We start from the raw sequence: 25968 nt of genomic DNA on the forward strand, positions 1-25968 counted from the left end.
GAACAAAGTTAATGCTTCCTCACTTGTAGCTATGTTGCACAGTAAAATATTTAAAAGCCAACCCACACTGAACAGAAGTCTTCTTGCCTAGCATCCTTCCAGGAGTCTGCTTCCCAAACATCATTCAGCCTTCTGGAAGCAGTAAAATCCTTCTGCTAGAGGCATGGAATAATTCTGAGAGAGCTAAAAATGACTTTTCATAGCTCTACGATTAATGAGCTAGGTAGCTTGTCACTATTTGTTCATTATAAAGAAAACTAAGAATGGTAATGGCTAGAAGTCATTAACTTCTGGCAGCAGCTCAGTGACATATGGGAAGAATTGGAGGCCTCAGTTCACTTCTTAGAGCACATAACATTTCTCATTTGTCAGTCCCAGCAGAAAGACCACTGTTTAAATGCGGACTGGAGAGTGGCTTTCTACATCTCAACTATTACATATCACAGAATTTGAAATCACCAGAGAAGCTGCTGTGGCTGCTGGGATCTCTCTTCTCTGAGTTGCACACAGAAGTTTCAAACTAGGTAATTTGGCATCTAGCTACTGACTTCAAAGCTAAGGGATTCTTAAAATAAAGCAACTCCCAAATCACTAGATTTCTTAAACAGCCACAGTAACATGGTCAAACACACTTACTGCTCAATCACAATCTTTGTCTTAAATCATGGCTCTTTGCTTCTCTCTCTTCTATTTTGAAGAGCTGAATAAAATCTCACAGAATTTTTCTTAATCACAACTGTACCTGAAAGAAGTTGGAATTTACAGCACTTGGGATTTACCAAGAACTGCTAACACACAACAGCTTTGAACTACTTCTCCAATAAAAAACAAACCAAGAACAGAACCAACATGCAGACAAATGGATAAATTTATATTAAGTTGAGTTTGGTTTTTTTTTTGCAGTCATAGGAATATGCATTCAAAACCACAGTAGTTTGTAGTTTGATCAACCTTTTGATTCACCCAGTGCTGCTTACTCTGAAGGGACAATGTACATTTGTCCCTTCAGAGTGAGCAGGAACATTGCCAGACTTTTGGTGGCCTTTGAGTTGAAAGATACTAAATATGGAGAGACAGAGAGGAAAACCCACACCAGAGATGCTGACAAGATTTTGAATATGTAAATTTTTTGTTCCAGTAAGCCCTGAGACAAGCAATGCCTTGAGGATCTTCTCAAAAGCCACTACCATGTTTTATACTATTTAGATAGTAGTGGTTGGATCCAGAATCCAAGTTACAAAGCAGTCCTTGTGCAATTCCCATTTACACACGAAATATGTCATCTTTCTTTTAGGAACACACAAATCAAAAGTTTCATGATAAGAAACTAGCCTGGCCACCGGCTTCAGCCAGTTTTGCACTGTGCTTAAAATAGCATTAAATTGTCCTGCCCTACACTCTACCCTGATGTTGTTTACATGTCTGCATTTATCCCAAGTAGGAATAAAATCTAAACCTCTAAACCTAAACAACTTAACCCAGCCACTTTGCCTTAGGGTGAACAGTTGCTTTTCCTTGACACTTCTTCTCTAAATAGCTACGCCACTTTGAGAATCAAAACAGCCAGTGACAGGAATTGCCACAACATTTTGGTCATATTGTTTCTGTTGTACTCAAGAGCTTATGAACAAAAATACATGGTTTCTTTGCTTTTTTTCCACAATGAAATACTTAGTATGAAAAGTGTGTTTTACTTCCATTGCTGTTCATTAACACCAAGTCTTTTAACCACTTTTATCTCACCTACAGTGAGTAATTCACTGCTGCCTACACTGACAGATAGCAAGCCTGACATATGCAGCTTTGTTTCTGTGTGATTTAATACACAGCAACTGAAAATCCTGTGCTCAGTCCAAGTAGTTCGGTGTGAAATCAGGATAACTATTCTTCTACAAATTCAGAATCCATTGCTGAAACTTTTGGGCAGTATTATTGCTCAGATATCAGAGAAGATATTTAGACATAAAACACTTTTGTCAGCAAAACCATATGTTCCTACAACTTTATGTTATAAGAAAAGGTCAGCTATATTTTAAAAGTAAAAATGCAAAAAACTAGAAGAAAAGTAGTGGACAAACTTTAAGCCAAAGATTTTGAGCTGAGGTTTCTATTTAATTCTGTTAACTGTAGTAAATACTGAGCAAAGGAAGTCAGTAGATCCAGAACATCTAGACAGGGCAAAGCTATAGCTTAAATGGCATGCTGAAAATATGAGAGGAGTCTGAGGTAGGATGAGCAGCCTCAAAGGACAGCAGCTGGATTTTCAACAACAGAAACAGACCCCGGTGCTGCCCTGGAAACTGGAAAGGCGAGAGCAATGCCACATTTAGTTAGAAGCTAATTGTACAATCATGCTGATAACCACAAATATTGTGTTGATTTGATTGGACAGATACTTTCAGCTTAAGACCATGACATCAGCTGCAGATGTTCACAGAAACAATTACAGAAATATGAGTTTGCTGTTAAAAAACAGGCTGAAACCCACACTTGAAGCTGTTCTATAAAGCAGCTATGCTTAAAAGAGGCATGCATAACAGCTTATGTAAAACACCAATTACCCATAAATGCCTCCCCTGTATAATGATGAGAATATAATTATACCCTTTGCTATATTTTGTAGAGAGCTTATTTGTCTTTTAAATTTATGACAAAGATTTTCTCAATTTCAGGTAAACTATAAGGCATAAAAATAAAAATCTAAAAATTCCACATAACTCTAAGGCCCCCCACCCCAGGAGGGAAATGAGGAGTAATTTCTCACTAGTAGATCATGCTCAGAGTCTTGATAGCCTTCTGGGGAAGTTTTTTTAAATATGAGTTTCATTATGAAACTGCAAGATGAAGGTAATCCTAGTGAAGGTTTTACTTATGCAATAGCTTTGAAATGTCTCTGTATATGTGTATATATAAATGTAAACTTTATGATATTTTACAGCACTGCCTCTCCATCCCCTCCTAAAAATGTCAAGAACTTTCACTGAATTTTGAAATTCTCTTTCTGGTGGAGAAAGACCAAAATACCTGTGAGACCTGTTAGAATAACACACATAAGGACTCACACTGTTCTCACCAACTGTTACAGGAGATAACTGAGTCAAACAGAGGAAGGGCAGCTACTCCTGAGGACAAGAGAGTAATGAAAAAGTTAATTTCCACATTGGCAAAATGTAAAAAAAAAAAAAAAAAAAAAAAAAAAAAACAACCAAAAAAATCTGTTGTGCCTAATTATTTAGAATTGCAGAAACACAATTGTTCCAGCAACTGTCATTTAATCTCACACAGTTCCAGCTGAGGCGTTATTCTAACATTTTTTGAAAAAAGTTGCCAAAAAAGAACAGTACAAAACCTCAAAGTTCTTCAATTCACCAAAAGGTGATTGCAATATGTAACAAGAAATCAATGAGCAGTTAAATCTGAGTGCTACTTCGAAGTGAGTGAAAACCTTAATAATAGGAGTAAGATATGTCCAAAACTGCTGTCAAGGAAAACAGAAGAGAAAAACAAATTATTTCCTGTTGCTTGGTTTTGTTTACTCATAGGTTTAGGCTTGGTGTCCCTAAGTTGTGCTGGCACCCATCAGTCTAGAACCTTGCTTTTAAATGAGATCTTAAACCCCATATGTACTAAACTGAGACTAAGAGCAAATATACTCAACACTTCAATTCATGACAAAACTGTCAATGACTCACTGACAGTGTTCATGTCAAAAGTCAGCCAAGGCAACATTTAAAATCCTACAGGATTTCATAAAATCCATCAGGACCCAACTTTGAATCACAGTCACCAATCTAATTTGAGGCCTGATTATCTCATTATTCTATGCTTCACATTTATTGCTCAAAAAATAGTAAAATGTACCTTTGTCCTCAATATGCTGCTGCATGCAAGTACTGTAACTGTTTCCTTTCGAGTGCAATACTAAAATACATTATTATAGCTTTGGGGCATAAATCTCTAATGGAGAAACTTATTAAGGCTAAACAAAACCCTGTAAGGGCAGCATGAAATAGACTTGATTACATTTTTAAACAAATCAAGGAATTGGTGTTAAGACAGCAGACCTGTTCTTGCCAGTCTAGTGAGAAGAACATTATTAGTTCATACTCTCAGTTTTAAAGTATCCTGTGAGTCATTCTACCTCTAAGGAGGAACAATTACCAGAAAGGATTCATTTGCAACTCAAAATGGTCTCATTCCATTGACATTGTTCAAAATGCTTTATAAAACATTATTAAAGGAAATAAGACTACTTTAGTGATTAAAATTAGTAGCCTACATTAAAATAATTTACATTTTATTATGAAAAAAATCCTAGAATAGCAGAAATTTTTTGAACTCTTTGGGAAATACTCCCTTTCTACAGTGAATCCTGAAAAAATTAAGCTAATTTTATTACACTGTCTTTCTGGAGATGTTTATTTTTATCCATGAATCAATGTGTTACAGGGCTTAACTGGGACCCTCCACTAAAGAATGTGGTAGAATTGATTTACAGGTCATCAAGAGACAAAATCTTTCTTTCTCACCTGCCCTCAGATTTTCTATGGGTGAAGTCCTGACTATGACAAGTAAGAGAATGTGATATGCAGCCAAATTATATTCCGGTCAATACATATCCTGTGAGATTCCGATAAGCATCAGACACAGGAGAGGGCAACATTTGTTATTGAGCAGTTTAGTTAAAACACATAATTTTATTTTAGTCAGGACACATTTAGTCACAAGACCAAAAAGTATTTTTCATTTAATTTGTAAAAAGTATTTAAATGAAATTCACAAAACAGGGATGCTATTCATCATCATGCTCTCTATAGTCAAAATTTAATTTCCAACAGAAAATCTGTCAGCCAAAAATTTGCTCAAATGCATTCACAAACATGCACTCAGGCCCCTCATCTTGGGAGCAGCCAGATACTTTCTCCTGCATTGTGCCATCTACTTCTAAACAAATGATGTTTCAAGAGAGATTCACCACACATGTTTAAAAAGAAAAGGAATATGGAAAAAAAAAAAAAAAAAAGAGAGAGCCAGCCTCTCTAATTCTCCTCTTGGGCCATTTATTTCCTCAGACAATGACACCTAATTACTGGGAAAACTAGACCCCGTGCTCAAGCATCCCAGATTTGTTCCCACAGTTCCAGATGGAAGTACACAGTAACAACTTCAGTTGAAAGACCCTGACCACTTCTCATCAGACCTGCATATTTTTGCCAAATAAGTATGGCATACTACTGATGATGTTATAAACAAAAATCTGCCCATTTTCTTGTGAGAAAAAGGTTACAAAAACTAGTCAGACCAGTGTTTCTGCTGAAGTGCTATATGTTTGCTATGATAATCAAGTCATTGAAGTTAATAGTTCTTTTTGTGTCAGTAAAGACCCTGGCTAGGGCTAAGTTAATGGCTCTTCTCCCCAGACAGTGAGGGGAGAGGATGAGACTGGGAGGGGGGACATCAGAAGATGCAAATTAACTTCAGGACCAGCAGGCCATGGGAAGTGTGGAGCTTACCGAAAAGACCCCAAAAACAACAAGCCAATGCAAAATTAAGAATTTAGAGTGATGTCTGGACTTGAAGAACAGAGTGCTGAGCCTGCAGAGATGCTGAAAACTTTTGGTGCCCCTCACCCTAAACAAGAAATTAATCTTAAACCAGGACCCGGAGAGAGAGAGAGAGAGAGAGGCTGCACAGATCGACATCTGGGTCATGCCCAAGGCTCCCACAAGGTCTGGACACCCAGCTCTGTCCCTCGTGGACAAAGCTGCACATATCCTCCTCCTCCTCCTCTGAGTTGCTCTGGGAGAGGATGACGGAGACTGCAGACCCATTGGGCTTCCCAAACTTAAGCTGATCGCTTTTAATAAAGACATTAAAAGGGGAAAAAGTCTCCTGCCCTGTTTATTTCAATGATCCTACAGAAACCTAAGAGTTGTGAATGCCTTCTTAGACGCACTTCATACTTTGGGTTTGTTCTATCATTCAAGATAGAGAGGAGCACTCAAAATATGACGAGTTAATCAAATACTTTTCTTTCACTCCTGACTTTAATTTAAAACCCTGCATAAAAATGTATTCTGAAGATGAAACCTAAATCATTGCTTCCTGCCAAACACACAAAATCCAGCCCAGTGGCAAGTATTTCCAGCTGCACTACAGTTTCAGAATGTATCCTTCCTGAGAGCTTGCCACACCACAAACAGCTTTAGTAGAAGAACTTAATTCACAGAAAGTCTTTAAAACATGTTGCCTTGTTGCTTTTTGCTTCCTCTTTCCTTCCGCTGTTTCTCCTGTTCCCACCAAGACCTAGAGCCACCCCTGCCCTTGGCCATGTCACAGGTTTGGTAGTAGGTGAGCCACTCTTGTCACATTACTACCTTGGCTTTCAAACACAGCCAACTTACAAGTGGCAGCACATTAGAACTGAAAATTTATAGGTCTAAGAAATTATAGTTTAAGTTGCTATTCATCAACATAATGGATGTTAGTAATAGGGTATACAGTCTGGCATGCATATTAGGTACACATACTATACATCTATTAAGTATAATTAATTCCCCCAAAGTTCTAATAAGGGCTGATTAATTCCAGCTTAAATCAAATATCAGAGGAGCCAGAAACCCCAGAAAAGACTGTTTTTCACAGGTGAAATTTTGTGAATAAGTCAGACATTTTTTAGTGCTAAATGTGATTATCCTTGGCTTTGTCTCTGCTGAGGTACCTTCTCTTCCCTGTTTGCATTTATTTTTCTTGCAGCTCACAACTGAAGATAAATGGAACTCAATGTTATGTTCTGACTGCTTGTTCCAGTGATGGTTCTTCATTTTATGATTAACTTTATTGGATAGATAATATATGTTTTAAGGCAGGTGGGAAAAGAGGTAATCTGGAGATTTTGAAGCATGCTTTTGAGATTTTTTTTGAGCTACATATTATGTGAGCTTTTTGGCTGCTTATGAACAAGCTGATATACAATTCTGAGCAATTATGCTAAATGCCATGATCATGCTAAGCACTTACTCCTTTGACAGAAAGTTCTTCCATTGGCACAAGAATAAAAAAGCAAGGAAAATTATTAACAACTCATAATATTTGCTGATCTCTAATTGTCATCCACCATCACTGGCAATCCCAATCTCAATCCAAACCAATGTAAACTCATATTCTTTGAAAGGAATTAAATGTATTGGTCACAGAATTACTGCATCCTATCCTCTTGAGAAGATCTTTTCTTTGGCACATCCTACGCAGAAAATAGAACTGGATATGGGAAGGCATGGAAGTACCAAAAGGACCCAAAATATGGCACCATTTACATCACCTGCCTTGAAAGACAAGTTTTGCATCTTTGGTGGTAAAGTTAGCACATTCAGATGATATTCTGATTATCTTCACAAAACTAATGAAGAAAATTAGTGTCTTCTAACACTAATTTATTTCATAAATTTGGAAACTCATCTTCTGAACAAGCAAATTTAGTATACTACCTTATCACCATCAATTTCTCATGTAGCATGACTAGCCACCAAAATGGTTGCTTAAAAGTACCAATATACACTAAAATAATCAAAAACCCCAAAGGCAAGCATATCTATTCCTGTTAAAACCCCAGTAAATATCTGAAGCATTCCCAAAGAAAATCTGTTTTATATAACTACACCCTCAGGCTTCATTTTGCTCTGAGAGGAATATACCCCCTGTACACAGCCAGGCACCCTTCTGAGGAATTAAGTCAGATTTTGAAAGAAACATCCAAACACTGCGCAAGAATTTTGCTAAAACCTCTGGTCTCACCCTGAACTTACTGTGTCTTAATCTGAACAACCATTCCAAATCAGAGTAAAGTCATACAGACAAATATGTCTACTCGCCAGTGAGAGAACAAAAACAATCCCTTAATTTCCTGGTCTTTTATTCCTGAGTGATTAATTGCAATTCTACTGGGCATTTCAAATCATAACTTTATCCTTCCCTTATAGACAACCATTTCATCTCCTTTCCCAAATAATCTGTGCTCTACAGGTATAAAACACTGTATCAATCTCACTGCCTTCCCATTGGAAGTCGTAAGGATTGTTCCTAATATGTTTTGGGTTTTGGAACTTGCTGCTACCTTTTCCAACTTGTCAAGCAGCCTGTGCACCTGATAGTTTGTATATTGTTTCCAAAGTATGTTAAGTTTGTCATATTTAAAAGTGATCAGTTCTAACTTCATAGTTTTCTGTGTCATTGTCCTTAAATCACCATGAGTTCAACAAAGCTTCCACTAGAAACCTGACACAGGACATCCAACATGGAAGATCAGCTTTTTGCTGTGGTAAAAAATATGTAGAAAGGAAAAATTCTCATATATATATGTGTGTTAGAAAATATTGACATTTGTTGTAATGTTTTTTATAATAAGCAGAAGATGGATTTAGCAAAACCTTTCTTCATTGATAAGAAAATAATAGTCACATAAAATATCCTTAATGTATTTAGGTCGGTTTAGCTCATTTATTTTTAAAAAGTTAGATTTCTATCGTACTTTATTAAAATCAGACCATTGCATAAATACACAGTATTACATGAATAATTCCTGCATGTTAGTATTTGGAAGTCATGTCATTATGTTCACAGGAATGCAAGACTACAAGGTCTGCATTTTGTCATATAATTTGTCTTGGGGAGAACTGATACAAATCTGACAAAAAATTATGCTAATTTTGCAATAATAGTAGTTGTAAATACACACTGAGCATTCCTAGCAGGAGTTTAACCTGAGCCAAGAAACAAGACAAGGAACATGAAAAATGGAATCTTGGTAACTCTATGTGGCATCTTTATAATTAAGGGCCACACTGATTAGAAGTCTAAACCATCAACTGAAAATTAATGAACTTCCTGTAAAAAAGCAAGAGAGAATGTGACAATCTTGGGGAATGTCAAGATTCATCAATATGTATTTTGACAGCTGTTGTACAGTAGTTTACTATCATAGTATTCATGGAGCAAAGTGATTCTTCAAATGTCTGTGGCACAACTGCTAGCAATGTGGCACCAATCATGTGATACACAGCTTTTACTTGAAGGCTTTTTATGTACTTCAGATTCTTTGAAAATAACCCTGGAAACTGTTTGTACAGCCTGCAATATCTCTTCAATTGCTTTCATGCAGACATTACATTTTTTCCCCCTTCTGGTAATCCTACAGTTTGCAAATCTGGAAAATCCTGCTGACTGTCAGCAATACATGTGAGGTTTTGGATTTGGCTCCAAAACCAGCACTAAAACTTTTTCCAGCTATTTCTGTGTGTCAGTGTCGTCTGTAATCAATCATATTTTTTATGAAGCAGAGAAAAAAAAATATCAGGAAGTCTTTAAGGCTTTAATCCACACAGAGAGTTAGTTCCAGGACCTGAGTCTGAAACAGAAACAAAACATCAGTGTAGCAGGTGCTAGGAAAACTTAGAGTTTTTTGTTTTGGTTTTTTATTGGGTTTTGGTTTTTTTTCTGTTTTCTTCTTTCTTTTTTAATAAATAAGTTGCCAAAGAACTTTAAACCAACAAACAAAATATGCATAATGTGTGAGAGGCCTTTCAAGTAGCATTAAGAAACTGGCTGTTTGACAGTCAATTCAGTGGCAACATGGCACTGTACCTTAAGTAGAAGAGAATTTGATGTTGAGAACACACTTAGAATCCAGAATACACTGTTGGAAAAAAAATAAACTGGGCTGCAAACATGCCAGGCCTGTCATCTCATGATTACTCTTCCTTCCTCCAGGAAGCAAAAAAACCTCCAGAACCAACCAAACAATCAGAGGCAGATGTGATAACTTATTTCCCAAGTGTCCTGTTAAAGTGGTGCCGATAATCGTGTGTTGATACTCCTTGAGAGCACAGATGATGCTCAGTGGAGCTGCAGGATGCTCCTGGTCTCTTGGTATCCCAGCAGGGTTGGGACAGTCTTGCCCTGCGGCACAGCCTGGGAGGGTGAGGGCAGGGCAGCTGCAAAGCCATAAAGCCAAGCCAAGGGAATTCCCTGCCCATTTACATCAGATGTACCTTGCCTAATTCAGCCTCTGGGCTCTCAGCAATCTACCTTTAAGCAAAAATCCCAAGGATTGAAAAATCAGCTATTACAAGTGTCACAGAGAAGCTTGTTATCAGCCAAGGAGAGACACAGACCTAGGTAAACATAAACACGACACCTCCAGTTCCCTACAGCCCAATGAAAAGAACATTTTAAGGACTACGGTTGATAACGCTAGTTTGTCCTGCTGTGCCTAGCAAATCACGTGGGGCATACTGATACCTCTTTAATAGTTTAGTGTCTGAATGGAATTAACTACTTTAAGATTTCATAAACACTTGCTGAGAAGACAGAGGAAGCTATCGCAGAAAACAACTGGAGTTCAATAAAACTAGATTAAACTCAATGAACTTGTTAAGGTTCAACCAGATAAGAGTTTAGCAGACCTGTGAGGAAAACAAATATGGTTCTATCCCTCTGTTAGGTCAGTCTAACATTTTATCAGCCCCATTTATTTTTAAATAATGATTTGGTCTAGCCAGAGCAGAGTGATTCTGCATCTGGCTCACATGCTTCACAAAAGCCATTGAAATTTTGGAACTATTTGGAAGTCTAAGAGCTTTGTCACATGCCTAAATATTACCCACATTTACCCCTGTAGGACTTCCCATGCAGGCAATTTACAGTTGCAGTTGTCCCTTCCCAAATTTCCATTGTGTGCCAGCAAAAACCTCAGGGAGGTGTATTCCCCAACAGAGCCCATTTCCCCAGGGAACAGCAGAGGTATCTAGCACAAAAAAGCACCTCTGCTCTCTGACCGGTAGGTCAGATGAAATGGAAAAACTGTTCATACAAGTTTTTGGCAAACACAAACCTGTGCAGTGTTTTAAACAGTGTTTTAGAGGCGCATCTGTGACAGCTGTCACACAAATAATCCTATGAGAAGGGTTTTACATTTAAAATTGTAATCAAGAGGGAGCTTAAACTGCATGTGACACACGGTATGTTTAATTTGAAGAATGTTGTGTTTCACTGTTTTGGGAAAGTTATAGCCCAGAGGACCATTACTGCAGCCAGCTAAAGTGCATTAGATGCTACTAAACATCCATTCCCTCCAGGCTTAATTCCAAAATACTATCAACCCTCTTCTGTGGGGATTTCTCTTCTGTGAAGAAAATGGCATTTCTATTTTGGATCCCTTGTATGCTTTGAAAGTTCTCTCCCTCCTTCACCTTTTTTTTTTTCCCTTCTTGATCCTTAGGACTTGATTTCATAGGGAAGTTTTTCAGTTCATAACCCTCCCTGCTATATTTTTTGTTTAAGTCAGACTACTCTGGTGAAGAAATATTCAAATTATGTCTTCATTCTACATTGCTTCCTTTAACAGCTGTCTTCTCAGAAGCTGTATCTTTGTGTCACAATAGGCCACAAGCCCAGAAAACAATTAAGTCTTCTAAATTACTCAGCAGTGCATTCATTTGATTAAACCAGTACTGTCTGAATCCCTTAGCATCCAGGTTACTGATCAAAGTTTTGAGTATTATCCAAACATACTTTTTAAACAAAAAATTTACATTGGAAACCAAATGGGTAAGTTTGCCTTCCTGTTATATTTCACATAGAACTGAAACATACTGTATATTTTATCTAAGAAATGTATTGAAATGAGAGCTGAAATGTACAGAAAAGAACTGTTTAACCAGATATTTTCTACAAAAAAAAATTAGTGGATCTCTGGCAAAAGCTTTGATTTAGATAGTCACAGGCAAGTTTGCAAAATAGGACAGGGGAAGCAGATCACAGAATGGCTGACTAACATCCCTGTGCTCAGCCCTATTGAGGCTCTGTTGTGGAAACGTGACAACTGTAGGCACTTGTATGACAGTTTGGGTGCCTTATTCTGTGGTTGGAAATCACACACAATATACACAACTACAAAATCATTTGAGGAATTTTAGATGACCCAAGTGTACCCACGTGTCAACACAGTTGATGCTCTTTGTTCTGTAACAATGAAGAGTAATATATGCAGGCAGGCTGTCACATAAATACAACTTAAAATAAGCGAACAAAATACTTAACTCAGTGTTAAAATAACCGCAGTTTGGAAGAGTCTTAGTTTGAAATGAATTATTTGGAGTCTTCTCAATTTACCATGTAATTACTCACATTTTAAGATTACATCATCTCATTTAGACACATTTTCCCCTTTAATACCTTGGTTTCTAACTCTTGAAATCAAGTCTGTTAGTGATAATTCACAATAAAAATACAGTGACATTTCTGAAATCTGAAAGCACTACTGCATGTACACTATCTGCTATGCTGATAAAATAGACACTTTTATTCTGAAGTGCAGACATTTTGACATCTTTTAGTAGAACTAAAGAGTGATGTTAAGAAAAATTAATCTCCCTTATGATGTTGAAGGTAGGAATTTTTCAGTGCAGGATAAATTGTCAAGTTCTTAAGAGATCAGATATTACTATGGATAAAGGATCTTGACAGAGAAAAAAAGCAATAAAATAAACATAGAATCTAAACTTCTGGGATTTTTTAATCAAAACACAATTTTAGCAGCAGTTACAGAATCTATCCAGCTACAATATGTTTACATCAAAGCAAACAAAAGTTATTAAGAGAAATATCAAATTTAATAAAATCTGACTTGCAAACAAAGTTGGGAATGCATTTAAGAACGATGCGAAAGAACTGGTTCATACCTCTTTAAGTAGAGTCTCTTTTAATTTCAAAGTTTCATTTCAAAACATGTCAGTGGCCCATATGAAACACATGAGAAAGTTTACTCATCCTCTGTGGAACATAGACAGTCCATCACACACAGTATTTTTACCCTTGTGGCAAGCCTTAGCAGAAGAGACTGAAACAACATCCTTATTCTCAGAGGCAGTCTCCCTAGAGTAAAAAACAAACAAAAAAAAAAAAGAGTGGAAGAAACGTGGTAGAAGTTTAGACTTACTGTGTGTGCAATAACCCTATCACGCTGGAAAATATTGTGCTCTGCAGCAACTGGCCAGGGACACTTCACTGCTGCTTTGCCAGAAACACACCACCACCGTGGAGGAATTCAGGGTAGATGCAAGCTGTGCAGCAGATTAATTTTAACCTGATCTTTATGAGACCTAAAACATGGAGGTGTGCTCCAAAATACTGCAGCTCTTGGGATGAAATGTCTGATCAACCTACGTTAATGAAAGCTCAGTGACTCAGAGTTGCATAAAACACCTGCAAAACACCAGGGCCTACCGACCCCAGCAAAATGAGAAGTATGAGGTACCACAAGAGGCATTCCCACAAAACCTGAGAGAAGTGGCACAGGTGCCTGGACTACCCTGGCTTTAAAAAGCTTCTTAGAAGCAGGTATTTCAGGCTTTTATACAGATAAAAGAAACATTTCCAGGACATTGTTCAAAATTTCAGAAACATTGATTTATCCTTCCAAGATGCTTCATTCTCTGCATTAGCAGAGGATAAAGACTATGATCATAAAATTTCTGCAGTAGGAAGTCAGAAAATATGAATGACAGCAGCAGCTATTGAATTTTTTAAAAACTTGAATGATTCACAGAGTCATATTAAAATATCAGTGAAAGAAACAATTCATGTTATCACTGACTATGGCATACAACAATAAAGAGCAATGAACATGTATTTGTGGCCAAAAACAGCAAAGACAGGTGAAATTAAGAGTGAAAATTAAAACATGCACTCTTTCTCCATTGGGGAAAGAAACAATTCCATGTTTTCCCAGTTCTCAAAGACCAGTTAAATGTTTGTAGTGCACCAAAATAATTAAGACATAAAGATGATAAAGAGAGGAAAACAGAGAAAGAATATAATGGGCATTTTAGGAAATACAGTTAAATGTGTTAATTTTTAATCTTAAAAGGTGTCAGTCATAGGTCTTTTCCCATATTAATCTATGAATATAAGAAACCATAGAATGTAATACTTACTGAAAAAGTAAGGAAATATAAGGGGTAAGAAGTCTTGGATTTACTTTAATTCATTAAAATATCATCACAGGGGTAATATTGCATTATGGAGTCTGGCTGCTGTAGTTTTTAAGTGCTTTCCAGGTCCAGGCACTTAAAACTCTAGTAATAAAAAATTAAAACTACAATTTGAATAAAATTATTCATTCCAGTCATCAATTAATGCAACAGTAGTATATGATATTTACATACCAATTTCAGCATTTCAACTTTGACAGGTCTGCACAAAGAGTAATTGTATATTTCATCTCTGAGGAAATGTATTACTCCAGCGTAAAAGAGAAAAACTACAGAAACAGATGACAAAAACCCATGATGCGGTATATTTCTCACTCCTGAGCACCGTCCAGCCTAGAACCTCATGCTGCTTCGTAAAAATTTGTGATGAGAGGTACTAGACACTGCACATTTTTTTGTTCAAGCCAAAGGATTCACAGATCAGAAGCACAGTGTGTTGATTCATGATACCTGACAGCTTGTCAGTGGTGGCAGCAGAAGTTGCTGTATCCAGCTGCTTCCCCTGTCCCACCCCAGAGCAGCGTGCCTGGGAAATGCGGCAGTCCCTGCAGTGCAGTCCCTCTGTGCCAGCACATTTCACAGCTGGGTGCCGTGACCTCCAAAAACCATCTATTTCAACCAGGATGTAAGCTCAGCAGACAGGGGGACACTGACAATCTGCTCTGCTACTGGGCAGCAAAACTCCACTCACAAGAGCCTCAGCTCCTCCTTGGGACTGCAGCATGCATCAGATACACTTTAGATCGCAGTGAAATCTTTCAGACTGGAAACATTAGGCACCTGGGTTGCAGGAGGAGAAATTTAAAAAGCCAAAAATGTGTATGCTGTATATGTGGGTTCGTTTTCACTTATCTTCAAAGTCTTAAAATATCAAGTGATGTGATGAAGAAGGAGCAATAGTGAATGTGTTTAGGTCATACAGATTCCTAGAAATGCAGTATTTGGCAATATCCAGTCTGTAATACACCTGTGAAATACATATTTCTTCCAATATTCCAAGCATATTAGCAATTTCAACTCATTCCCCCAACTTCTGCCTCTCACGCACAAAACACATTTCTAAAGGAATCCTGAAAGCAAGGGCTGGACTGAAGGACAGGAAATGCCCTTTCTCCTTGCTCAGTTGCACTTGGGTCTAGCTGGAGATTCATAACACTTGCACAACACGGTGTGGGAAAAGGGTACACCAGGTACAGCTTCCAGGGCCCCTGTGTGACAGGACTGCTCAGCTTTCATGGATGAAGGATATATATTGGCCTACCAGGATCACCTTAGGTTTTATTCAATGAGTTATATGCTTGAGGTAAAGAAGAAAGCTGATTTTGAGGGGCAAGTCAGTGGTTGCAAATCCTTTTCCTACATAAACCCAAGATGATTTAATTGACCTCTGCCTACAGCTACACAATTTCCAGACATATTGAACGGCAGTCTGAGTTTTCCAGACCATTTTTTGCCCTTTGTTCCATTATGTACATCTCTCTGCAATTCCTTGCAGCCATATGGGCTTACGTAAAAATACCAAAATCACCAACAACAGCTTTAGTTATAAAAAGTCCTAGGACAAAGTAATCTAAGTTTCAGGCTGAGTAGGTGTTAAAATTACATGCATCTGAGAGAAACCAGCATTCTCTAACACCCTCTGATAGGGCTTGCATGCACATTAGCAAAAGCTCACTGCAGATCCTTGGCACATTTAATTTAATTTAGCATTAACCAAACTGTGGAAGCTGAAAAAAAGGACAAAAACCTCATTGAGCCTAAGAACAGCTTCCCCATGCCTCTTGAGATGCATATACTACCACCTTCCCCTAAAATGGTGAACTTTGATGAAGATATCCTTTTATGCTAATATAAAAAGTTATTAGTATTCAGCAGTGGAAGCTCTGGAGAGCTATTTCTAACAGTTTAAAAATAGAATTTAGAAATGTTCCTTTAAACATCACCAAGGGAAATTGCACAGTCAGGAGAGAAATTGCTTACAGTTATGCACAAACTCAGGGTACTTAAGAGGAAATAAAGGCCTTCAGTCACAGAGCATCCGTTTATGTCCTTGGGAACACAGGGAAAGGAGAAAAAGAATTTGAAGCAAAGCATTTGCAATATGTCTCTGAGAGTGGGTTCAAAGGACTCAATGCAAAACAATTATTCAGATATAGTAGGAAGAGTGGGTAAGGAATGAACACATGAAAATCAAAGGCCGTGTGCTTTGGATGCCCAGGCAGGTCAGGACTCTCATCATCTGCAGTCATTCAAAGGAGAAAATGATTTCCTGAAAGCATCTTCTAGACCATAGGAAGCTTCCAAGGTAACTGTAGTGACCACAGGCCTCTCTTGAGAACCTTTCTCTTCTCTGGGCACTCTTCATGCAGCAAGGAGCAGTGTAGCATAAAGGTACAGGGACTCATGGTTCAAAGCTTGTATTCAGTGATGAACATTGTCTAAGAGATGACTTTTCTACCACCCTGAAAAGTTTTAAAAGGTTCCTTAAGATCCTGTGAAGGTAGGAAGCAGAGCATATAGATCAAATCAGGATGTGGTGGGTACTGATACCTGCATGAATCCTCCTCCTAAGTCCCCATCACAAGATCATGACTATTTATAGACTGCAATGAGCTATGTATGGTAGCATTTTAAGAAAGAGTTATTTTACAAGTCTTTATAAAATAATATTTTGCTGGTATTTACTAAGAGTACAGTATAACTGACACTTTACTTTCTAAGTCCAAAAGCAAGAGAGATGAAAAATGCTGCTTACATTCCAGAAACAGGACTCAATGGAAGCCAACCCTGGATATCATGGGATTTCCTTCCTCCCCAGCCCCTTCTTTTTATCCCTTACAACCTTAGTTCTTTGTTTAATGGCATATTACAACAATACATTTTTTTCACAAAGCCACTTAAAATGATTTATTATAGTTCCACGCAATACCACTTGTTTATTTCTCTTATGAAATTATGTTTTCTCTTTGCTAAGCTGAGGGTAATAGCTGCTGAATGCTGATTAGGGTTGTCCTTATTTGATTACTGTTAATTAGAGTCAAGCATGTAGTGCATCAGACGAGAGGACTGCAGATCATCGTGACACTTCAAACAGCCTGTTTGACTTCAGTAGAGCCTGTTGGAAGTTTGGGGTCAGAATAAATCTTCAGCAGAGTTGTTTATGCATAGTTGTGTAACATTACACAGCATGGGGTGCTGGACTATTTGGTTAATTAGTTTAAGAGCCTGTCAGTGGCAGCTCACCTCCAGGTTTATCATTGGAAATTGCAATTAGCATGAAACAGTTTTCCTCTTTGGTCCAATTTCTCCCACACAAATCATTCTCTTGCCTAAGAAACCCAGGACCACAGCCAGTCAGTATTCTCACCCTCTTCCACTAGAGTCTCCACGGGATGTCTACTGCAACATCAAAGAGCTAGGCTAATCCCAGTTGATCTTGGAAAAAGTCCAGGGTTTCCTGAGGCCTTAGGGCTGTGATTAAAGAATACACCTGTCTGCCTCAGTAATGAGGTCAGACTGTCTTTGCCAACAACAGGCTGCTTTTTCCCTGTGACACACCTCCTGGAGGAACTGACTGAAGAAGGTGCAAGTACAAGGCAGTCAGACAGCAATCCAGCACCAAGTAGCAGCCTCTAAGAAAGCCACAACTATTACAGAACTGCTCTCCCTCCCCCAAATCCCCGATCAACTCCCTCTTCTTCATATGACACAGACTGAAAATGACATTTGGTGCTGAATTACTTCACATAAAAGGCTGGAAGTTGATGTTGTCTGGGTTGGCTGAAGGTAATGTAACCTATACACAAGATATTTCTGAAACACAAACAACATAAAATTTACTTAAATTCCAAAATTAAAACTAAACACTATCTTCCTCCCCACATACTCAGGAATATAGGCAAATAACAGTTTATTTGTAACTATGAAGAAAGTCCACAATAAAGTTTATACTTCATTTTATAATTACGCATTATCTTTTTCTATGTTCTTGGTACTAGACAGTAATTTACCTTACAACTTTATCATTCTAGTGTAGCAAATTACAGGTGGTAAATAACTAAGCTGGTGTCCTTCTCACATCAGCCAGCCACAAGATATAAAAGAGTGAAATTGACTGGAAAGAGAAATAAATTATTTAAATCAAGAAAATAGTTTCTCAAACATTACATGTTACTGACTGCATTAGTGGTCTCTTACCTCAAGTCAGCCTCAGTATCTGCTCAGGCCTACCTGCTTGTGCTAATTTCAGGGTCAAGCTTTTAAGACATGAAAGTCTTCTCTACATATGTGTCAGAGTTATCCCGGAGATCAATTGGTGTTCATTAGTCACATATACACTTAACTGCATTAAATGCCAGGCAAAGGCAGGCCCATCAGATGGCACCAAAAATAACCCCCTTTGTTTTCAAAGGAGCACAGCATTCATTAATAAAAAACCATACTTTAAAAGAGATGGGATTAAAGATGAAGACATACTCTGGAGAAAAGTTTCAATTTCTTAAGTCAGTATGTCTTTTCTATATATTTAAAAGTATTTCAGCCTATTCAGAAGCTGCAGGAAATTCTTCTGCTAATTTTTCAACCTCTAAAGTCAACAGGGCTTTATAATTGCGGTGCAGAAATCCTAAAATCCTGATCTATGCATTGCCAAAGCAGCAGTAAAAATTCCTGTCACTTTCTCCTTTTCCACAACTTTCAAAATGCTCAGATGTGGCACCAAAGATACTCTCTTCATTATTCTCACCTTTAGTAAAAATTCTAGGAATCTGCTGTACTACATCATCTTAAGTGCATTGATGATTTTTCTTTCTGGATTTGCTAGTTATCAGTTAATTAAAATGACCTTGATTCTGCCGTACCTGCAGTCATGGGGAGTTATTTGTATTCTAGGAGTCAGCTAAATCCCAATTCACCCACAGACACCAAAGCAAGGGTGAACACAGCCAGACCAGTGTGGTGATCTGCACTTCAGACTAGGAGACATCCTGGGAGTGAGAAAGAAGGGGACAAATCTCTTATCATTTGCAGTGAGAGGGTGCTGGGGTGTACTGTCTGCCACCACCACCAGAACGCAGAGTTTATATAGTTCTACAACCAAAGGCAATTTCAAAGTCAACAGCTGAAATCACAGAGCATAAACTTTGCTTTATGTGTGTTTTGTTATATTCTTTTTCCTAAGAATAATTACAACTACATTTTTATGGAAAATGTGTGTGGTGCATTGCTCTAATAATGCAATAAAAAGTCACTGTAAAAGAGAGTGGGCTTTTGATAAGCAAAGAAAATTCAAAGGATAATATATTGGCCCTATATATCATTTAAAGATATTAGATGCTCCAGTAATGTCAGTATTTAATTTAGAATTAGGGAGAGAAGATCCTTGTTTCATCAGATACTTGACTATACAACTCAAGACTATAGAAATACCTAATTTGCCATAAATTCAACTTTTCAATTCTTAAATCTCCAACTATGCTTTCACTGCATTTACAACAAGCATTTGAAACATTACAGAATTCATTTTAGGGAATTTCTTCAGTCATGTTTTAGTCACCATGAATGTATGAACTGTCAGCATATGATATTTCCTACAAAACTTTGGATGATTTTTTCCACTCTAGTCTTGGGAAGCTCCATGATCAGCAGACTGAGGTAAAACATATATTTGGAGCACTTGTGGCACAAGTTTCTTCCAGCTTATGATTAATGTCTAGCATGAGCCTTGCCCCTGATCCAGGTCATTGATTTTTGCAGGCTTTCCTTAGAGATGCCAGAAAAAGGCAGGAGAGCAGGGCAGATGGTACAATACTCATGAGGTCCATCTTCTCACCCTATTGGAAGCTCCTTCTGCTTCCTACTTACAAAACTTCTTACTGCCTGACGTAACTTATGCAGAAAATCTGTTTTAGTGCATGACATTTGCATGGCAAAAGTAGTTTTCCTAATATCTACCTGAAACCTTCCTGCACTTCAGGGCCCTACTGGTGCAGAGTAGACAGCATGCAACTCTCAGTATAGACCACTGGAGATGTTTGCCTTCTCCTCAACAGCATAACTGTTGATTGCCTCTCAGCTTGTGAACCCCTCCAACACCATGCTGTAGGATTGATCATTCATTTTTCTACAAAGAGATTCCTCCCTCTTGAGTAGCATCTTATTTGTTACAGCCAAGTTCTTCATTTTGTGGAGATCATTTTACTTTTTGACCTTGTCTTCTGTCATTCTTTCAGTCCATCCTAGCTTCAAATCTGATAACACACAGGCTATTCCATCATCCAGGTCATTAATAAATATATTGAGTTGTATTAGAGCCTAGGCAGGTCCTTGCAGAATCCCAGTAAGTCCGTTCTTTCATTTTGACAGTTAATCACCAACAGTGCTCAAAAGTTTTCAAAATTGCCTTGCATCCTCCTTATTAATTTCTTCCACATTATGTTTCTCAAGTCTGCTAATGAGACTGTCAGATAGGACAGTGTACAAAGCCTGAGCAAAGTCAGGGTCCAGGGCACCTACCATCTCTATTCTAACCACAATGCCTCTTACCCTGGGAGAATTTGAGAAGAAAATTACATTGGTTTGACATATTTTTTTTTTCAACAACTCCATGCTTAACTGTTAGTTAAGAAAACACAGTTTCCCTGTGTTCTTCTCAGATTTGTTGTTTTGAATGTTCTTGGCAAGAGTAACATATTGCTAGTATTATGTTACAAAAATAACATAATATTAATAGCAGGATTAATCCCACAACTTAATAGCAAGCTTCATCCTAAATTCCTTTATTAAAATTTTACAGAATGTGAGAACTGACATGACCCAACTATAGAGACCATAAACACAGAAATATTCAGTTATCTGTAACTTTTAAATTAGACAAGTGTGAGGGCAAGCAACTAATAAAATCTCCAGTGTATTCAAACAGATTAAATTAAACTGGATGAATAATTTCAGTTGTCATAATTTTGAATTTAGAGTATTAAGAAAAAACTTAAAAGACACGGTATTAAACACATTGCCAATAGTTCTGAGCCTCTCACTGAAATGCTATGAAGTGAGAAAGGCTCATTCAAAGTGGACTAACAACAATTATATCCTAACTATCTTTTTTTGAGATTCACTATTTAACCTTTTATTTGCTGCAGGCTTACCCAGGTTTCCGATTACCAGCAATGTCAACTAAAAGCATTAGTAGCTGTTTTACTTTATCAGGAGCACTCCATAGAACAAAGACCACGGATCCCAGATGGAGGCCCAGAAGGCCACTGCAATCTCCTACATAGCTCTGAAAAACTTTCCCGTTTTTGGTACAAAATACATGGTCAGGGAACATGTTCTGGATCCAGCCTGCAAAGAAGCTTGCTCACATCACAGCCGTCTTGCACAGTCCTTTGTAAGTGAACAGCAATATGGCTGTGGCTGTAAAAACAGTTCTGGCAATTTGATACCTGGATATCAGTGTCTGAAGAACCAAGGCCAGGCATATCATGTGGTACTACGGGGACCCATCAGATCACAACAAAGGAATGTACACTGCAAATTGAGCTATAAGGTTGTTGTTGTGAGGCATCCCCGAACTGGTAATAATTAGCATTGACTCCATGATTCACAGAAGGCTGATCAATCTCTTTATTATATATAATATATTATATATATATATATTATATATTTGTATATATAATATATAATATATATATAATATATATTATATTATGTTATTTTTAAGAAACCCATTGCTTTTATATATGGTTACAATACAGGTAAACTTAATTGGTCCTCCACCTCACCCTCACCATTGACTAATTAGGAAACCACTCTTTGGTAAACAAATCTCCATAACACATTCCACATGTTCACAACAACAGGTGCAGCAAATGAAGATAAGAATGGTTTCTCATTCTTTTCTCTGATCTTCTCACAGCCTTTCCCAGAAAGGCCTGGGAAGGTGGTGTGCAGCTGTCTGTGGCCAGAGAGCTGCTGCCACATAGGGTTACATGAACACTCTCAATTAATGATTCTACTCTTCACATTCCTGACGTTCATTTCATTCATGGAAAAAATACTGCTTCAATAAGGTGAGGAGATTAGCACCAGAGGACTTCCAAAATGTTCTATTGCATTTCTATCATGAAAAGCTGAGTATGTAAGTGACAACTGCATGTGCCAGTTGCAACCAAGGATATGTCCTCAAGGAACCATCACACTAATTCAAGGCAGCTTGAATTATTCATGAAAGATTGGATTTTAACCCAGCATCCAAGTCAATTTGAGGTCCTTCACAGCTGAAGTTCTATCCACTGATAATTTTACACTCCTACTTTCTCATCTAGAAAAATATAGGAGAAGAATAAACTGTTTCTGTGAATACTAAAATCCATGAAGTCCCAAAATAACAACACCACTAAGTACAGAGGTAAGCTCTACTCTAGACAAGAAGAGTTTTGGTTGTTTTGTATATAGACAGAGAGACTGAGAATAGCTGAAAAAACAGTCTCAGAAAGAAGACTTGATGTAGACAATGTAAAAGAAGCCTGCAGGGCTTTGTTTGCTTTTACATACACAGGCACTCTCACCATACTTTTAAACATATTATCAGAACAATTTGTTCCTTTACCTCTGCAGCTTCTATTGTTTCCTCCAGCTGCTACTCTAAAAAAATGTTGTGTTTGAAATCTAATCAAGCCTGAAAGTATCCAGCTCACAGCCTCTGCTTTTATTGCCGGTTAGTCTAAGAAATGAAAGAAAAATGACTACAGTTTTTCCTTTAGACAGTTCTGATCATGGAGAGTAATGAAAGATATTGTAGGAAGGAAAGAAGACATCACACATGGAGACAATGACAGTGAAGAAAGATGATGCTAAGGATTAAGCTGAAGTTAAGGACTGGATTGTTCTCAGTGTGGAAGATATGACACTCAACAAGACTATGTCCAAGAGACACAAAATTGAACCTGAAAACACGCTCTGAAGTATTTCAAAAGGAATCTTGCAATCAGTGATGGTAGTGTGTGATTAGGTTTGGTTCAATTGCAAGGCCAAAAATACAGACTCCACTCTAAAATATGAGGAAAGATGACAGTGGAATTCCTGGAATATGAAGTGTTGAAGAGAGTACTTCTGTGTTAATGGAGATGAGACTAAAACCTTGGGAAGTCTAGGTGGACAGAACACCTTATGATGAAGAGCCCCTCTTTCCCAGCATGATGTCTGCCCTGAGTCATCAAAGAGATATTGAATGGCTTCATCATCTACTGCTGCTGGCCTGAAAGTTTGTATGCCCAGCTGAGCTTCAGAGTGAATGCTCTGCAGCTTCAGAATGAATTCCAAACCATGTGATATCTACTAATATTAATTCAGAAATAATGAGTGGACAGTTGTCTCACAATCACAAGTAGGGGTAACTTGTTCATGAGACAAATAGATCAACAACCTCTTTGAAATATAATTTAAAAATTAATGAAAAACTTCTTCATTCCTGGCTTCATCCCTACATAAAAGAGATGCCAAGTATTTACCTATCATTTTCAGGGCTACATCCATTTAAAGGGAAAATTCAGTCATTCTCACCAATGCTCACCAATTCTGGAAATTAATACCTCAAAGAGATGACAAAAGGCTTGGGTAATTGGAGTTGTTCAGTCTGGAGAATAGAAGGCTCTTAGGGGACCTTATGAGCTCTTCCAGTACTTGAAGGGGTCTTATAGGAAAGACAGGGACAGACTTTGTAGCAGGGGCTGTTGTGATGGAAGTGGTAGACGTCCCTTCCCTGGTAACATTCATGGTCAGGTTGGACGGAGCTCTGATCAGCCTGGTCTAGTGGAAGGTGACCCTGGTCATTGCAGCAAATTTGGACTAGATGGCCTTCAAAGGTCTCTTTCAATTCAAAACATTCTATGACTCTGTGATTTCTGTAGGTGATTTTCATCCACGTGTACAGCACCCAAGAGCTGCTACATGCATTCTCAAGGTTTGTGCTAATCTGCAAGAATCTCACAGAAAAATCAGTCTAATGGTAAGCATCAATTTTCAGCAAATAAAATTACTTTGTTAAACAACTTAATGGTGGAAATGGACAGAATCTCCTGCAGACATAAGAAGAAAGCAGAGTTGACTAGGCAGTATTCTCAGTTTGTGGCAGGAGAGGCCTTTGCCTGTATTGTATCAATATTCCTAGAAAATAGATTATTTCACAGCATAGATTTGTAAGATTTTTAATTATTTCCTTTTGTTTTTCCTTTTAAGGCTGTCTGAGCAGTTGAGGGCACAGCATAAACTTTTTTGCTCCAAGACAATGCAGACCCTTTCTGAAGAAGTTCCTTCCAAGTTTGGTCAGCCGTAGACTCCTTCCCACACTCCAGTACACCCTCCTTAAGCAGAGAGATATTTTCAACACAGGCTTTGCAACCCCTTCTGTGAGGGTGCAGAGCAGAGCAGCAGGGCTGCCATGGGGGATCATGTAGGCACAGCCTCCTGCAGGCAGGCACAGTCCTCGAGGATCCTGAGATGGGCTGGGGTCCCTGCTCTGCTCAGGGCAGGATTAGGGCCACAGCTGAACCAAAATGTCACCCCTGGGCTTCTCAGGAGAGGCTGGACTCGGAAATTAAAGCCTATGGATGGCTCCAGAGCCCAACAATTACTGGAAGCCAAGATTACAGTACTTGCCTGTCTTGTCACCATGACTGAAAGGAGCCACGGACCATTACAGTCAGACACTACCAGGTTTCAAACCGCTTGTTTTAACCAGAACTCTCTTCATTCATCCTCTTTCTAAATGTACATTTGGGAAGCAGCTTAAAGCTAAAGAACTGAATTAAAGTAAAATTAAATTCAAGCTTCTCCTCCTCTAAACCAAAGCAAATTTTTGATGCAGCCTGTAAGCCAAAATTCTGAATTAATTCGTCCATTAAGCATGAACAGTATCTTTGAGCATGATGACTAGCAGGCAGTGACCCAGTAGCTCCTCCTCCAATTTAGGAAACTTGCCCCTGACCAATGTATGAAGCCTAAGGCAGAGTTCTGAGGGATTCCTTATCTCCTTATCACCTGTTCCCTTTGATATGGCCCTTCCAGCAAGGTTTATATTGACTCTTTAAATTTTTATGTATCTTGTGGCATAAAGAGAGCATTAAGAAATCTTCTCAAAAGACCTGACAAACTCAGTTCCCAAAGTCAAAAAGTGACCACAAGTCATCAGAGGTCAGTCTTCACTGACTGCCTTCCTAAGGTTTCAAAAGTAATTCTCTAGTGAAAACTCAAAACGGCAAAGTAGCTTTTCAAGTATAAATAATAATACATATTATTTAATATAATTAAATTAATTTTATTACATATAATAATTATAAATACATTAATAATAAATAGCATTCAGTTATTTAATTATAATATTAAACAGGTACATTTATTTATCCTATTTTACAAATCAAGTATCTCATATTGGTCTAGAAGCACACTCTATCAAATATAGCTCTCAATAAAGAACCCTAAGTTAAAGATACTTCCCTTGACGGCTGATGATATTAAACCAATTTAGAAACTGTAATTTTATCTTAAGTGCACTTAAGAATATGACTATTTTAACCATATTATAACAGGTTATATACAAGTTTTTTCCTAAATTGATACCTCGACACAAACATAAGCAATTAAGCTGTCATTATTCTACTAGACCTTAATTAGTTGCTCACATTAGAAATATCCTGAGATTTCTCTCAGTATAAGGGTCTGTAATTAGTGTAATTAAGATAATATTTTGATTACATGACTTCAATCTTTTAGGCCACATAATTAGAAATAGAGCACATTTTAAAGTGACAGTCCTTTGGAAAAAAACTCCAGCAAATAAACCAAAGAGTCTGATGGACTTATTTGTTCTGCATCATCACACTAGCCCCTCACTCACACCATTGCCTGGCAAACTGCACCCAAC

Source organism: Melospiza melodia, chromosome 2, assembly GCF_035770615.1.
Source record: "Melospiza melodia melodia isolate bMelMel2 chromosome 2, bMelMel2.pri, whole genome shotgun sequence".
Taxonomy (NCBI): domain Eukaryota; kingdom Metazoa; phylum Chordata; class Aves; order Passeriformes; family Passerellidae; genus Melospiza; species Melospiza melodia.